We start from the raw sequence: 14,343 nt of genomic DNA, 5'->3' as shown, positions 1-14,343 counted from the left end.
GAACGGTACAGCTGGATCGAAGCCCAGATCGTCGGTCAAAGTTGTCGGCGCAAATGCATAAGCGCAAGCGTGAAGGATCAATTTCAGGATAATTGAGAGTTGTGCGACGAGGGAAAAAAAAGGTGCAAAGCAACAAGAAAAAAATATAAAAGTAAATAAATAAAAGGATGAGAGGAAATTCATGAATTGACGCTTAGAATGAATTCGGGTCCAGAAAAGCCAAACTGCTTCACAGGACGTGGCAGTTTAAAAGAATAAAGCGAAAGGAACATGGCGGGTGCGATCATACCAGCACTAATGCACCGGATCCCATCAGAACTCCGAAGTTAAGCGTGCTTGGGCGACAGTAGTACTAGGATGGGTGACCCTAGGCCTGTCAACGGGTCGGGTCTAGACCCGGATCCGGATCGGATCCCTGAAATTTTTTCGGGTATGGGTAGGGATTTAATTCCGTTATCCGGATCCGGATCCGTTTTTTCAAACAAAAAAACGGGTCGGATACGGAATATAGTATTCCGACCCGTATTAGACCCGGATCCGGATATAAATGATTTAATAATTTATAAAAAATATATATTATCAATATAATTTGATTAGGATGATGTATTTGAGTAAAATCAATTTGATTTATTTTCTTATTTGGTTTTTTCTTTGCATTAGTTAGAAATTAGTTTACAAATATATCTTTTTCTCTTTTTTGTTAGAAATTATAAATTTTGGCAAATTTGTTCGGGTAGACCCGACCCGGATCCGAGACTCGCCGGGTCCGGATCCGGAACACAGAATAAAAGACCCGTCGGGTAAACGGGTCGGATCCGGGTCCGGGTCCGGAATAATGAATTCCGGCCCGGACCCGGCCCGTTGACACCCCTCGGTGACCCCCTGGGAAATCCTCGTGTTGCACCCCTCCCTTTTTTGTTTCGAAATCCAAATTTCCCCTTCGTTCTTTATGCTGTAGTAATTTAGCTCCGTCGGAACGATTGCTTTATATTTTGCTTCTCATCGAAGCATGAAGGCGGATCTGAAGGCGCGAGACAAGTCAGGAACGGTACGGCTGGATCGAAGCCCGGATCGTCGGTCAAAGTTGTCGGCGCAAATGTATAAGCGCAAGCGTGAAGGATCAATTTCAGGATAATTGAGAGTTGCGCGACGTGGGAAAAAAAAATGGTGCAAATCAACAAGAAAAAAATGTAAAAGTAAATAAATAAAAGGATGAGGGGAAATTCTTGAATTGACGCTTAAAATGAATTCGGGTCCAGAAAAGCCACACTGCTTCACAGGACGGGGCAGTTTAAAAGAATAAAGCGAAAGGAACATGGCGGGTGCGATCATACCAGCACTAATGCACCGGATCCCATCAGAACTCCGAAGTTAAGCGTGCTTGGGCGAGAGTAGTACTAGGATGGGTGACCCCCTGGGAAGTCCTCGTGTTGCACCCCTCCCTTTTTTGTTTCGAAATCCAAATTTCCCCTTCGTTCTTTATGCTGTAGTAATTTAGCTCCGTCGGAACGATTGCTTTATATTTTGCTTCTTATCGAAGCATGAAGGCGGATCTGAAGGCGCGAGACAAGTCAGGAACGGTACGGCTGGATCGAAGCCCAGATCGTCGGTCAATGTTGTCGGCGCAAATTTATAAGCGCAAGCGTGAAGGATCAATTTCAGGATAATTGAGAGTTGTGCGACGAGTGAAAAAAAAGGTGCAAAGCAACAAGAAAAAAATATAAAAGTAAATAAATAAAAGGATGAGAGGAAATTCATGAATTGACGCTTAGACTGAATTCGGGTCCAGAAAAGCCAAACTGCTTCACAGGACGTGGCAGTTTAAAAGAATAAAGCGAAAGGAACATGGCGGGTGCGATCATACCAGCACTAATGCACCGGATCCCATCAGAACTCCGAAGTTAAGCGTGCTTGGGCGACAGTAGTACTAGGATGGGTGACCCTAGGCCTGTCAACGGGTCGGGTCTAGACCCGGATCCGGATCGGATCCCTGAAATTTTTTCGGGTATGGGTAGGGATTTAATTCCGTTATCCGGATCCGGATCCGTTTTTTCAAACAAAAAAACGGGTCGGATACGGAATATAGTATTCCGACCCGTATTAGACCCGGATCCGGATATAAATGCTTTAATAATTTATAAAAAATATATATTATCAATATAATTTGATTAGGATGATGTATTTGAGTAAAATCAATTTGATTTATTTTCTTATTTGGTTTTTTCTTTGCATTAGCTAGAAATTTGTTTACAAATATATCTTTTGCTCTTTTTTGTTAGAAATTATAAATTTTGGCAAATTTGTTCGGGTAGACCCGACCCGGATCCGAGACTCGCCGGATCCGGATCCGGAACACAGAATAAAAGACCCGTCGGGTAAACGGGTCGGATCCGGGTCCGGGTCCGGAATAATGAATTCCGGCCCGGACCCGGCCCGTTGACACCCCTAGGTGACCCCCTGGGAAATCCTCGTGTTGCACCCCTCCCTTTTTTGTTTCGAAATCCAAATTTCCCCTTCGTTCTTTATGCTGTAGTAATTTAGCTCCGTCGGAACGATTGCTTTATATTTTGCTTCTCATCGAAGCATGAAGGCGGATCTGAAGGCGCGAGACAAGTCAGGAACGGTACGGCTGGATCGAAGCCCGGATCGTCGGTCAAAGTTGTCGGCGCAAATGTATAAGCGCAAGCGTGAAGGATCAATTTCAGGATAATTGAGAGTTGCGCGACGAGGGAAAAAAAAATGGTGCAAATCAACAAGAAAAAAATGTAAAAGTAAATAAATAAAAGGATGAGGGGAAATTCTTGAATTGACGCTTAAAATGAATTCGGGTCCAGAAAAGCCACACTGCTTCACAGGACGGGGCAGTTTAAAAGAATAAAGCGAAAGGAACATGGCGGGTGCGATCATACCAGCACTAATGCACCGGATCCCATCAGAACTCCGAAGTTAAGCGTGCTTGGGCGAGAGTAGTACTAGGATGGGTGACCCCCTGGGAAGTCCTCGTGTTGCACCCCTCCCTTTTTTGTTTCGAAATCCAAATTTCCCCTTCGTTCTTTATGCTGTAGTAATTTAGCTCCGTCGGAACGATTGCTTTATATTTTGCTTCTTATCGAAGCATGAAGGCGGATCTGAAGGCGCGAGACAAGTCAGGAACGGTACGGCTGGATCGAAGCCCGGATCGTCGGTCAATGTTGTCGGCGCAAATGTATAAGCGCAAGCGTGAAGGATCAATTTCAGGATAATTGAGAGTTGTGCGACGAGTGAAAAAAAAGGTGCAAAGCAACAAGAAAAAAATATAAAAGTAAATAAATAAAAGGATGAGAGGAAATTCATGAATTGACGCTTAGAATGAATTCGGGTCCAGAAAAGCCAAACTGCTTCACAGGACGTGGCAGTTTAAAAGAATAAAGCGAAAGGAAAATGGCGGGTGCGATCATACTAGCACTAATGCACCGGATCCCATCAGAACTTCGAAGTTAAGCGTGCTTGGGCGACAGTAGTACTAGGATGGGTGACCCTAGGCCGGTCAACGGGTCGGGTCTAGACCCGGATCCGGATCGGATCCCTGAAATTTTTGCGGGTATGGGTAGGGATTTAATTCCGTTATCCGTATCCGGATCCGTTTTTTCAAACAAAAAAACGGGTCGGATACGGAATATAGTATTCCGACCCGTATTAGACCCGGATCCGGATATAAATGATTTAATAATTTATAAAAAATATATATTATCAATATAATTTGATTAGGATGATGTATTTGAGTAAAATCAATTTGATTTATTTTCTTATTTGGTTTTTTCTTTGCATTAGCTAGAAATTTGTTTACAAATATATCTTTTTCTCTTTTTTGTTAGAAATTATAAATTTTGGCAAATTTGTTCGGGTAGACCCGACCCGGATCCGAGACTCGCCGGGTCCGGATCCGGAACACAGAATAAAAGACCCGTCGGGTAAACGGGTCGGATCCGGGTCCGGGTCCGGAATAATGAATTCCGGCCCGGACCCGGCCCGTTGACACCCCTAGGTGACCCCCTGGGAAATCCTCGTGTTGCACCCCTCCCTTTTTTGTTTCGAAATCCAAATTTCCCCTTCGTTCTTTATGCTGTAGTAATTTAGCTCCGTCGGAACGATTGCTTTATATTTTGCTTCTCATCGAAGCATGAAGGCGGATCTGAAGGCGCGAGACAAGTCAGGAACGGTACGGCTGGATCGAAGCCCGGATCGTCGGTCAAAGTTGTCGGCGCAAATGTATAAGCGCAAGCGTGAAGGATCAATTTCAGGATAATTGAGAGTTGCGCGACGAGGGAAAAAAAAATGGTGCAAATCAACAAGAAAAAAATGTAAAAGTAAATAAATAAAAGGATGAGGGGAAATTCTTGAATTGACGCTTAAAATGAATTCGGGTCCAGAAAAGCCACACTGCTTCACAGGACGGGGCAGTTTAAAAGAATAAAGCGAAAGGAACATGGCGGGTGCGATCATACCAGCACTAATGCACCGGATCCCATCAGAACTCCGAAGTTAAGCGTGCTTGGGCGAGAGTAGTACTAGGATGGGTGACCCCCTGGGAAGTCCTCGTGTTGCACCCCTCCCTTTTTTGTTTCGAAATCCAAATTTCCCCTTCGTTCTTTATGCTGTAGTAATTTAGCTCCGTCGGAACGATTGCTTTATATTTTGCTTCTTATCGAAGCATGAAGGCGGATCTGAAGGCGCGAGACAAGTCAGGAACGGTACGGCTGGATCGAAGCCCGGATCGTCGGTCAATGTTGTCGGCGCAAATGTATAAGCGCAAGCGTGAAGGATCAATTTCAGGATAATTGAGAGTTGTGCGACGAGTGAAAAAAAAGGTGCAAAGCAACAAGAAAAAAATATAAAAGTAAATAAATAAAAGGATGAGAGGAAATTCATGGATTGACGCTTAGAATGAATTCGGGTCCAGAAAAGCCAAACTGCTTCACAGGACGTGGCAGTTTAAAAGAATAAAGCGAAAGGAAAATGGCGGGTGCGATCATACTAGCACTAATGCACCGGATCCCATCAGAACTTCGAAGTTAAGCGTGCTTGGGCGACAGTAGTACTAGGATGGGTGACCCTAGGCCGGTCAACGGGTCGGGTCTAGACCCGGATCCGGATCGGATCCCTGAAATTTTTGCGGGTATGGGTAGGGATTTAATTCCGTTATCCGTATCCGGATCCGTTTTTTCAAACAAAAAAACGGGTCGGATACGGAATATAGTATTCCGACCCGTATTAGACCCGGATCCGGATATAAATGATTTAATAATTTATAAAAAATATATATTATCAATATAATTTGATTAGGATGATGTATTTGAGTAAAATCAATTTGATTTATTTTCTTATTTGGTTTTTTCTTTGCATTAGCTAGAAATTTGTTTACAAATATATCTTTTTCTCTTTTTTGTTAGAAATTATAAATTTTGGCAAATTTGTTCGGGTAGACCCGACCCGGATCCGAGACTCGCCGGGTCCGGATCCGGAACACAGAATAAAAGACCCGTCGGGTAAACGGGTCGGATCCGGGTCCGGGTCCGGAATAATGAATTCCGGCCCGGACCCGGCCCGTTGACACCCCTAGGTGACCCCCTGGGAAATCCTCGTGTTGCACCCCTCCCTTTTTTGTTTCGAAATCCAAATTTCCCATTCGTTCTTTATGCTGTAGTAATTTAGCTCCGTCGGAACGATTGCTTTATATTTTGCTTCTCATCGAAGCATGAAGGCGGATCTGAAGGCGCGAGACAAGTCAGGAACGGTACGGCTGGATCGAAGCCCGGATCGTCGGTCAAAGTTGTCGGCGCAAATGTATAAGCGCAAGCGTGAAGGATCAATTTCAGGATAATTGAGAGTTGCGCGACGAGGGAAAAAAAAATGGTGCAAATCAACAAGAAAAAAATGTAAAAGTAAATAAATAAAAGGATGAGGGGAAATTCTTGAATTGACGCTTAAAATGAATTCGGGTCCAGAAAAGCCACACTGCTTCACAGGACGGGGCAGTTTAAAAGAATAAAGCGAAAGGAACATGGCGGGTGCGATCATACCAGCACTAATGCACCGGATCCCATCAGAACTCCGAAGTTAAGCGTGCTTGGGCGAGAGTAGTACTAGGATGGGTGACCCCCTGGGAAGTCCTCGTGTTGCACCCCTCCCTTTTTTGTTTCGAAATCCAAATTTCCCCTTCGTTCTTTATGCTGTAGTAATTTAGCTCCGTCGGAACGATTGCTTTATATTTTGCTTCTTATCGAAGCATGAAGGCGGATCTGAAGGCGCGAGACAAGTCAGGAACGGTACAGCTGGATCGAAGCCCAGATCGTCGGTCAAAGTTGTCGGCGCAAATGCATAAGCGCAAGCGTGAAGGATCAATTTCAGGATAATTGAGAGTTGTGCGACGAGGGAAAAAAAAGGTGCAAAGCAACAAGAAAAAAATATAAAAGTAAATAAATAAAAGGATGAGAGGAAATTCATGAATTGACGCTTAGAATGAATTCGGGTCCAGAAAAGCCAAACTGCTTCACAGGACGTGGCAGTTTAAAAGAATAAAGCGAAAGGAACATGGCGGGTGCGATCATACCAGCACTAATGCACCGGATCCCATCAGAACTCCGAAGTTAAGCGTGCTTGGGCGACAGTAGTACTAGGATGGGTGACCCTAGGCCTGTCAACGGGTCGGGTCTAGACCCGGATCTGGATCGGATCCCTGAAATTTTTTCGGGTATGGGTAGGGATTTAATTCCGTTATCCGGATCCGGATCCGTTTTTTCAAACAAAAAAACGGGTCGGATACGGAATATAGTATTCCGACCCGTATTAGACCCGGATCCGGATATAAATGATTTAATAATTTATAAAAAATATATATTATCAATATAATTTGATTAGGATGATGTATTTGAGTAAAATCAATTTGATTTATTTTCTTATTTGGTTTTTTCTTTGCATTAGTTAGAAATTAGTTTACAAATATATCTTTTTCTCTTTTTTGTTAGAAATTATAAATTTTGGCAAATTTGTTCGGGTAGACCCGACCCGGATCCGAGACTCGCCGGATCCGGATCCGGAACACAGAATAAAAGACCCGTCGGGTAAACGGGTCGGATCCGGGTCCGGGTCCGGAATAATGAATTCCGGCCCGGACCCGGCCCGTTGACACCCCTAGGTGACCCCCTGGGAAATCCTCGTGTTGCACCCCTCCCTTTTTTGTTTCGAAATCCAAATTTCCCCTTCGTTCTTTATGCTGTAGTAATTTAGCTCCGTCGGAACGATTGCTTTATATTTTGCTCCTCATCGAAGCATGAAGGCGGATCTGAAGGCGCGAGACAAGTCAGGAACGGTACGGCTGGATCGAAGCCCGGATCGTCGGTCAAAGTTGTCGGCGCAAATGTATAAGCGCAAGCGTGAAGGATCAATTTCAGGATAATTGAGAGTTGCGCGACGAGGGAAAAAAAAATGGTGCAAATCAACAAGAAAAAAATGTAAAAGTAAATAAATAAAAGGATGAGGGGAAATTCTTGAATTGACGCTTAAAATGAATTCGGGTCCAGAAAAGCCACACTGCTTCACAGGAAGGGGCAGTTTAAAAGAATAAAGCGAAAGGAACATGGCGGGTGCGATCATACCAGCACTAATGCACCGGATCCCATCAGAACTCCGAAGTTAAGCGTGCTTGGGCGAGAGTAGTACTAGGATGGGTGACCCCCTGGGAAGTCCTCGTGTTGCACCCCTCCCTTTTTTGTTTCGAAATCCAAATTTCCCCTTCGTTCTTTATGCTGTAGTAATTTAGCTCCGTCGGAACGATTGCTTTATATTTTGCTTCTTATCGAAGCATGAAGGCGGATCTGAAGGCGCGAGACAAGTCAAGAACGGTACGGCTGGATCGAAGCCCGGATCGTCGGTCAATGTTGTCGGCGCAAATGTATAAGCGCAAGCGTGAAGGATCAATTTCAGGATAATTGAGAGTTGTGCGACGAGTGAAAAAAAAGGTGCAAAGCAACAAGAAAAAAATATAAAAGTAAATAAATAAAAGGATGAGAGGAAATTCATGAATTGACGCTTAGAATGAATTCGGGTCCAGAAAAGCCAAACTGCTTCACAGGACGTGGCAGTTTAAAAGAATAAAGCGAAAGGAACATGGCGGGTGCGATCATACCAGCACTAATGCACCGGATCCCATCAGAACTCCGAAGTTAAGCGTGCTTGGGCGACAGTAGTACTAGGATGGGTGACCCTAGGCCTGTCAACGGGACGGGTCTAGACCCGGATCCGGATCGGATCCCTGAAATTTTTTCGGGTATGGGTAGGGATTTAATTCCGTTATCCGGATCCGGATCCGTTTTTTCAAACAAAAAAATGGGTCGGATACGGAATATAGTATTCCGACCCGTATTAGACCCGGATCCGGATATAAATGATTTAATAATTTATAAAAAATATATATTATCAATATAATTTGATTAGGATGATGTATTTGAGTAAAATCAATTTGATTTATTTTCTTATTTGGTTTTTTCTTTGCATTAGTTAGAAATTAGTTTACAAATATATCTTTTTCTCTTTTTTGTTAGAAATTATAAATTTTGGCAAATTTGTTCGGGTAGACCCGACCCGGATCCGAGACTCGCCGGGTCCGGATCCGGAACACAGAATAAAAGACCCGTCGGGTAAACGGGTCGGATCCGGGTCCGGGTCCGGAATAATGAATTCCGGCCCGGACCCGGCCCGTTGACACCCCTAGGTGACCCCCTGGGAAATCCTCGTGTTGCACCCCTCCCTTTTTTGTTTCGAAATCCAAATTTCCCCTTCGTTCTTTATGCTGTAGTAATTTAGCTCCGTCGGAACGATTGCTTTATATTTTGCTCCTCATCGAAGCATGAAGGCGGATCTGAAGGCGCGAGACAAGTCAGGAACGGTACGGCTGGATCGAAGCCCGGATCGTCGGTCAAAGTTGTCGGCGCAAATGTATAAGCGCAAGCGTGAAGGATCAATTTCAGGATAATTGAGAGTTGCGCGACGAGGGAAAAAAAAATGGTGCAAATCAACAAGAAAAAAATGTAAAAGTAAATAAATAAAAGGATGAGGGGAAATTCTTGAATTGACGCTTAAAATGAATTCGGGTCCAGAAAAGCCACACTGCTTCACAGGACGGGGCAGTTTAAAAGAATAAAGCGAAAGGAACATGGCGGGTGCGATCATACCAGCACTAATGCACCGGATCCCATCAGAACTCCGAAGTTAAGCGTGCTTGGGCGATAGTAGTACTAGGATGGGTGACCCCCTGGGAAGTCCTCGTGTTGCACCCCTCCCTTTTTTGTTTCGAAATCCAAATTTCCCCTTCGTTCTTTATGCTGTAGTAATTTAGCTCCGTCGGAACGATTGCTTTATATTTTGCTTCTTATCGAAGCATGAAGGCGGATCTGAAGGCGCGAGGAAAGTCAGGAACGGTACGGCTGGATCGAAGCCCGGATCGTCGGTCAATGTTGTCGGCGCAAATGTATAAGCGCAAGCGTGAAGGATCAATTTCAGGATAATTGAGAGTTGTGCGACGAGTGAAAAAAAAGGTGCAAAGCAACAAGAAAAAAATATAAAAGTAAATAAATAAAAGGATGACAGGAAATTCATGAATTGACGCTTAGAATGAATTCGGGTCCAGAAAAGCCAAACTGCTTCACAGGACGTGGCAGTTTAAAAGAATAAAGCGAAAGGAAAATGGCGGGTGCGATCATACTAGCACAAATGCACCGGATCCCATCAGAACTTCGAAGTTAAGCGTGCTTGGGCGACAGTAGTACTAGGATGGGTGACCCTAGGCCGGTCAACGGGTCGGGTCTAGACCCGGATCCGGATCGGATCCCTGAAATTTTTGCGGGTATGGGTAGGGATTTAATTCCGTTATCCGTATCCGGATCCGTTTTTTCAAACAAAAAAACGGGTCGGATACGGAATATAGTATTCCGACCCGTATTAGACCCGGATCCGGATATAAATGATTTAATAATTTATAAAAAATATATATTATCAATATAATTTGATTAGGATGATGTATTTGAGTAAAATCAATTTGATTTATTTTCTTATTTGGTTTTTTCTTTGCATTAGCTAGAAATTTGTTTACAAATATATCTTTTTCTCTTTTTTGTTAGAAATTATAAATTTTGGCAAATTTGTTCGGGTAGACCCGACCCGGATCCGAGACTCGCCGGGTCCGGATCCGGAACACAGAATAAAAGACCCGTCGGGTAAACGGGTCGGATCCGGGTCCGGGTCCGGAATAATGAATTCCGGCCCGGACCCGGCCCGTTGACACCCCTAGGTGACCCCCTGGGAAATCCTCGTGTTGCACCCCTCCCTTTTTTGTTTCGAAATCCAAATTTCCCCTTCGTTCTTTATGCTGTAGTAATTTAGCTCCGTCGGAACGATTGCTTTATATTTTGCTTCTCATCGAAGCATGAAGGCGGATCTGAAGGCGCGAGACAAGTCAGGAACGGTACGGCTGGATCGAAGCCCGGATCGTCGGTCAAAGTTGTCGGCGCAAATGTATAAGCGCAAGCGTGAAGGATCAATTTCAGGATAATTGAGAGTTGCGCGACGAGGGAAAAAAAAAATGGTGCAAATCAACAAGAAAAAAATGTAAAAGTAAATAAATAAAAGGATGAGGGAAAATTCTTGAATTGACGCTTAAAATGAATTCGGGTCCAGAAAAGCCACACTGCTTCACAGGACGGGGCAGTTTAAAAGAATAAAGCGAAAGGAACATGGCGGGTGCGATCATACCAGCACTAATGCACCGGATCCCATCAGAACTCCGAAGTTAAGCGTGCATGGGCGAGAGTAGTACTAGGATGGGTGACCCCCTGGGAAGTCCTCGTGTTGCACCCCTCCCTTTTTTGTTTCGAAATCCAAATTTCCCCTTCGTTCTTTATGCTGTAGTAATTTAGCTCCGTCGGAACGATTGCTTTATATTTTGCTTCTTATCGAAGCATGAAGGCGGATCTGAAGGCGCGAGACAAGTCAAGAACGGTACGGCTGGATCGAAGCCCGGATCGTCGGTCAATGTTGTCGGCGCAAATGTATAAGCGCAAGCGTGAAGGATCAATTTCAGGATAATTGAGAGTTGTGCGACGAGTGAAAAAAAAGGTGCAAAGCAACAAGAAAAAAATATAAAAGTAAATAAATAAAAGGATGAGAGGAAATTCATGAATTGACGCTTAGAATGAATTCGGGTCCAGAAAAGCCAAACTGCTTCACAGGACGTGGCAGTTTAAAAGAATAAAGCGAAAGGAACATGGCGGGTGCGATCATACCAGCACTAATGCACCGGATCCCATCAGAACTCCGAAGTTAAGCGTGCTTGGGCGACAGTAGTACTAGGATGGGTGACCCTAGGCCTGTCAACGGGACGGGTCTAGACCCGGATCCGGATCGGATCCCTGAAATTTTTTCGGGTATGGGTAGGGATTTAATTCCGTTATCCGGATCCGGATCCGTTTTTTCAAACAAAAAAATGGGTCGGATACGGAATATAGTATTCCGACCCGTATTAGACCCGGATCCGGATATAAATGATTTAATAATTTATAAAAAATATATATTATCAATATAATTTGATTAGGATGATGTATTTGAGTAAAATCAATTTGATTTATTTTCTTATTTGGTTTTTTCTTTGCATTAGTTAGAAATTAGTTTACAAATATATCTTTTTCTCTTTTTTGTTAGAAATTATAAATTTTGGCAAATTTGTTCGGGTAGACCCGACCCGGATCCGAGACTCGCCGGGTCCGGATCCGGAACACAGAATAAAAGACCCGTCGGGTAAACGGGTCGGATCCGGGTCCGGGTCCGGAATAATGAATTCCGGCCCGGACCCGGCCCGTTGACACCCCTAGGTGACCCCCTGGGAAATCCTCGTGTTGCACCCCTCCCTTTTTTGTTTCGAAATCCAAATTTCCCCTTCGTTCTTTATGCTGTAGTAATTTAGCTCCGTCGGAACGATTGCTTTATATTTTGCTCCTCATCGAAGCATGAAGGCGGATCTGAAGGCGCGAGACAAGTCAGGAACGGTACGGCTGGATCGAAGCCCGGATCGTCGGTCAAAGTTGTCGGCGCAAATGTATAAGCGCAAGCGTGAAGGATCAATTTCAGGATAATTGAGAGTTGCGCGACGAGGGAAAAAAAAATGGTGCAAATCAACAAGAAAAAAATGTAAAAGTAAATAAATAAAAGGATGAGGGGAAATTCTTGAATTGACGCTTAAAATGAATTCGGGTCCAGAAAAGCCACACTGCTTCACAGGACGGGGCAGTTTAAAAGAATAAAGCGAAAGGAACATGGCGGGTGCGATCATACCAGCACTAATGCACCGGATCCCATCAGAACTCCGAAGTTAAGCGTGCTTGGGCGATAGTAGTACTAGGATGGGTGACCCCCTGGGAAGTCCTCGTGTTGCACCCCTCCCTTTTTTGTTTCGAAATCCAAATTTCCCCTTCGTTCTTTATGCTGTAGTAATTTAGCTCCGTCGGAACGATTGCTTTATATTTTGCTTCTTATCGAAGCATGAAGGCGGATCTGAAGGCGCGAGGAAAGTCAGGAACGGTACGGCTGGATCGAAGCCCGGATCGTCGGTCAATGTTGTCGGCGCAAATGTATAAGCGCAAGCGTGAAGGATCAATTTCAGGATAATTGAGAGTTGTGCGACGAGTGAAAAAAAAGGTGCAAAGCAACAAGAAAAAAATATAAAAGTAAATAAATAAAAGGATGACAGGAAATTCATGAATTGACGCTTAGAATGAATTCGGGTCCAGAAAAGCCAAACTGCTTCACAGGACGTGGCAGTTTAAAAGAATAAAGCGAAAGGAAAATGGCGGGTGCGATCATACTAGCACTAATGCACCGGATCCCATCAGAACTTCGAAGTTAAGCGTGCTTGGGCGACAGTAGTACTAGGATGGGTGACCCTAGGCCGGTCAACGGGTCGGGTCTAGACCCGGATCCGGATCGGATCCCTGAAATTTTTGCGGGTATGGGTAGGGATTTAATTCCGTTATCCGTATCCGGATCCGTTTTTTCAAACAAAAAAACGGGTCGGATACGGAATATAGTATTCCGACCCGTATTAGACCCGGATCCGGATATAAATGATTTAATAATTTATAAAAAATATATATTATCAATATAATTTGATTAGGATGATGTATTTGAGTAAAATCAATTTGATTTATTTTCTTATTTGGTTTTTTCTTTGCATTAGCTAGAAATTTGTTTACAAATATATCTTTTTCTCTTTTTTGTTAGAAATTATAAATTTTGGCAAATTTGTTCGGGTAGACCCGACCCGGATCCGAGACTCGCCGGGTCCGGATCCGGAACACAGAATAAAAGACCCGTCGGGTAAACGGGTCGGATCCGGGTCCGGGTCCGGAATAATGAATTCCGGCCCGGACCCGGCCCGTTGACACCCCTAGGTGACCCCCTGGGAAATCCTCGTGTTGCACCCCTCCCTTTTTTGTTTCGAAATCCAAATTTCCCCTTCGTTCTTTATGCTGTAGTAATTTAGCTCCGTCGGAACGATTGCTTTATATTTTGCTTCTCATCGAAGCATGAAGGCGGATCTGAAGGCGCGAGACAAGTCAGGAACGGTACGGCTGGATCGAAGCCCGGATCGTCGGTCAAAGTTGTCGGCGCAAATGTATAAGCGCAAGCGTGAAGGATCAATTTCAGGATAATTGAGAGTTGCGCGACGAGGGAAAAAAAAAATGGTGCAAATCAACAAGAAAAAAATGTAAAAGTAAATAAATAAAAGGATGAGGGAAAATTCTTGAATTGACGCTTAAAATGAATTCGGGTCCAGAAAAGCCACACTGCTTCACAGGACGGGGCAGTTTAAAAGAATAAAGCGAAAGGAACATGGCGGGTGCGATCATACCAGCACTAATGCACCGGATCCCATCAGAACTCCGAAGTTAAGCGTGCATGGGCGAGAGTAGTACTAGGATGGGTGACCCCCTGGGAAGTCCTCGTGTTGCACCCCTCCCTTTTTTGTTTCGAAATCCAAATTTCCCCTTCGTTCTTTATGCTGTAGTAATTTAGCTCCGTCGGAACGATTGCTTTATATTTTGCTTCTTATCGAAGCATGAAGGCGGATCTGAAGGCGCGAGACAAGTCAGGAACGGTACGGCTGGATCGAAGCCCGGATCGTCGGTCAATGTTGTCGGCGCAAATGTATAAGCGCAAGCGTGAAGGATCAATTTCAGGATAATTGAGAGTTGTGCGACGAGTGAAAAAAAAGGTGCAAAGCAACAAGAAAAAAATATAAAAGTAAATAAATAAAAG

General features: G+C 44.1%; 9 non-coding genes and 9 pseudogenes across 9 annotated transcripts; all 18 read left to right on the top strand.

Annotated features, from left to right (window-relative positions):
- The first annotated feature begins 275 nt into the window (after window positions 1-275).
- LOC140018892 (5S ribosomal RNA) lies at window positions 276-393 on the top strand (annotated as a pseudogene).
- Window positions 394-1,320: 927 nt separating this feature from the next.
- LOC140020883 (5S ribosomal RNA) lies at window positions 1,321-1,439 on the top strand. The gene has a single exon (XR_011824853.1). It is a non-coding gene; the product is annotated as a 5S ribosomal RNA (ribosomal RNA).
- A 411-nt stretch (window positions 1,440-1,850) lies between these two features.
- On the top strand, window positions 1,851-1,968 carry LOC140018891 (5S ribosomal RNA; annotated as a pseudogene).
- Window positions 1,969-2,895: 927 nt separating this feature from the next.
- Window positions 2,896-3,014, top strand: LOC140020882 (5S ribosomal RNA). Its single transcript, XR_011824852.1, has one exon. It is a non-coding gene; the product is annotated as a 5S ribosomal RNA (ribosomal RNA).
- A 411-nt stretch (window positions 3,015-3,425) lies between these two features.
- On the top strand, window positions 3,426-3,543 carry LOC140020512 (5S ribosomal RNA; annotated as a pseudogene).
- A 927-nt stretch (window positions 3,544-4,470) lies between these two features.
- Window positions 4,471-4,589, top strand: LOC140020881 (5S ribosomal RNA). The gene has a single exon (XR_011824851.1). It is a non-coding gene; the product is annotated as a 5S ribosomal RNA (ribosomal RNA).
- A 411-nt stretch (window positions 4,590-5,000) lies between these two features.
- On the top strand, window positions 5,001-5,118 carry LOC140020511 (5S ribosomal RNA; annotated as a pseudogene).
- Window positions 5,119-6,045: 927 nt separating this feature from the next.
- LOC140020880 (5S ribosomal RNA) lies at window positions 6,046-6,164 on the top strand. Its single transcript, XR_011824850.1, has one exon. It is a non-coding gene; the product is annotated as a 5S ribosomal RNA (ribosomal RNA).
- A 411-nt stretch (window positions 6,165-6,575) lies between these two features.
- Window positions 6,576-6,693, top strand: LOC140018890 (5S ribosomal RNA; annotated as a pseudogene).
- A 927-nt stretch (window positions 6,694-7,620) lies between these two features.
- LOC140020879 (5S ribosomal RNA) lies at window positions 7,621-7,739 on the top strand. Its single transcript, XR_011824849.1, has one exon. It is a non-coding gene; the product is annotated as a 5S ribosomal RNA (ribosomal RNA).
- A 411-nt stretch (window positions 7,740-8,150) lies between these two features.
- Window positions 8,151-8,273, top strand: LOC140020126 (5S ribosomal RNA; annotated as a pseudogene).
- A 922-nt stretch (window positions 8,274-9,195) lies between these two features.
- Window positions 9,196-9,314, top strand: LOC140017854 (5S ribosomal RNA). The gene has a single exon (XR_011824160.1). It is a non-coding gene; the product is annotated as a 5S ribosomal RNA (ribosomal RNA).
- Window positions 9,315-9,725: 411 nt separating this feature from the next.
- LOC140020668 (5S ribosomal RNA) lies at window positions 9,726-9,843 on the top strand (annotated as a pseudogene).
- A 928-nt stretch (window positions 9,844-10,771) lies between these two features.
- On the top strand, window positions 10,772-10,890 carry LOC140017560 (5S ribosomal RNA). The gene has a single exon (XR_011823868.1). It is a non-coding gene; the product is annotated as a 5S ribosomal RNA (ribosomal RNA).
- A 411-nt stretch (window positions 10,891-11,301) lies between these two features.
- On the top strand, window positions 11,302-11,424 carry LOC140020125 (5S ribosomal RNA; annotated as a pseudogene).
- A 922-nt stretch (window positions 11,425-12,346) lies between these two features.
- LOC140017853 (5S ribosomal RNA) lies at window positions 12,347-12,465 on the top strand. Its single transcript, XR_011824159.1, has one exon. It is a non-coding gene; the product is annotated as a 5S ribosomal RNA (ribosomal RNA).
- Window positions 12,466-12,876: 411 nt separating this feature from the next.
- Window positions 12,877-12,994, top strand: LOC140020510 (5S ribosomal RNA; annotated as a pseudogene).
- Window positions 12,995-13,922: 928 nt separating this feature from the next.
- Window positions 13,923-14,041, top strand: LOC140017559 (5S ribosomal RNA). The gene has a single exon (XR_011823867.1). It is a non-coding gene; the product is annotated as a 5S ribosomal RNA (ribosomal RNA).
- Window positions 14,042-14,343: the final 302 nt, after the last annotated feature.

The sequence above is a fragment of the Coffea arabica genome, chromosome 11c, assembly GCF_036785885.1.
Source record: "Coffea arabica cultivar ET-39 chromosome 11c, Coffea Arabica ET-39 HiFi, whole genome shotgun sequence".
NCBI lineage: Eukaryota > Viridiplantae > Streptophyta > Magnoliopsida > Gentianales > Rubiaceae > Coffea > Coffea arabica.
The sequence above is the reverse complement of the archived record's forward strand: the minus strand, read 5'-3'. Positions and strand labels throughout refer to the sequence as shown.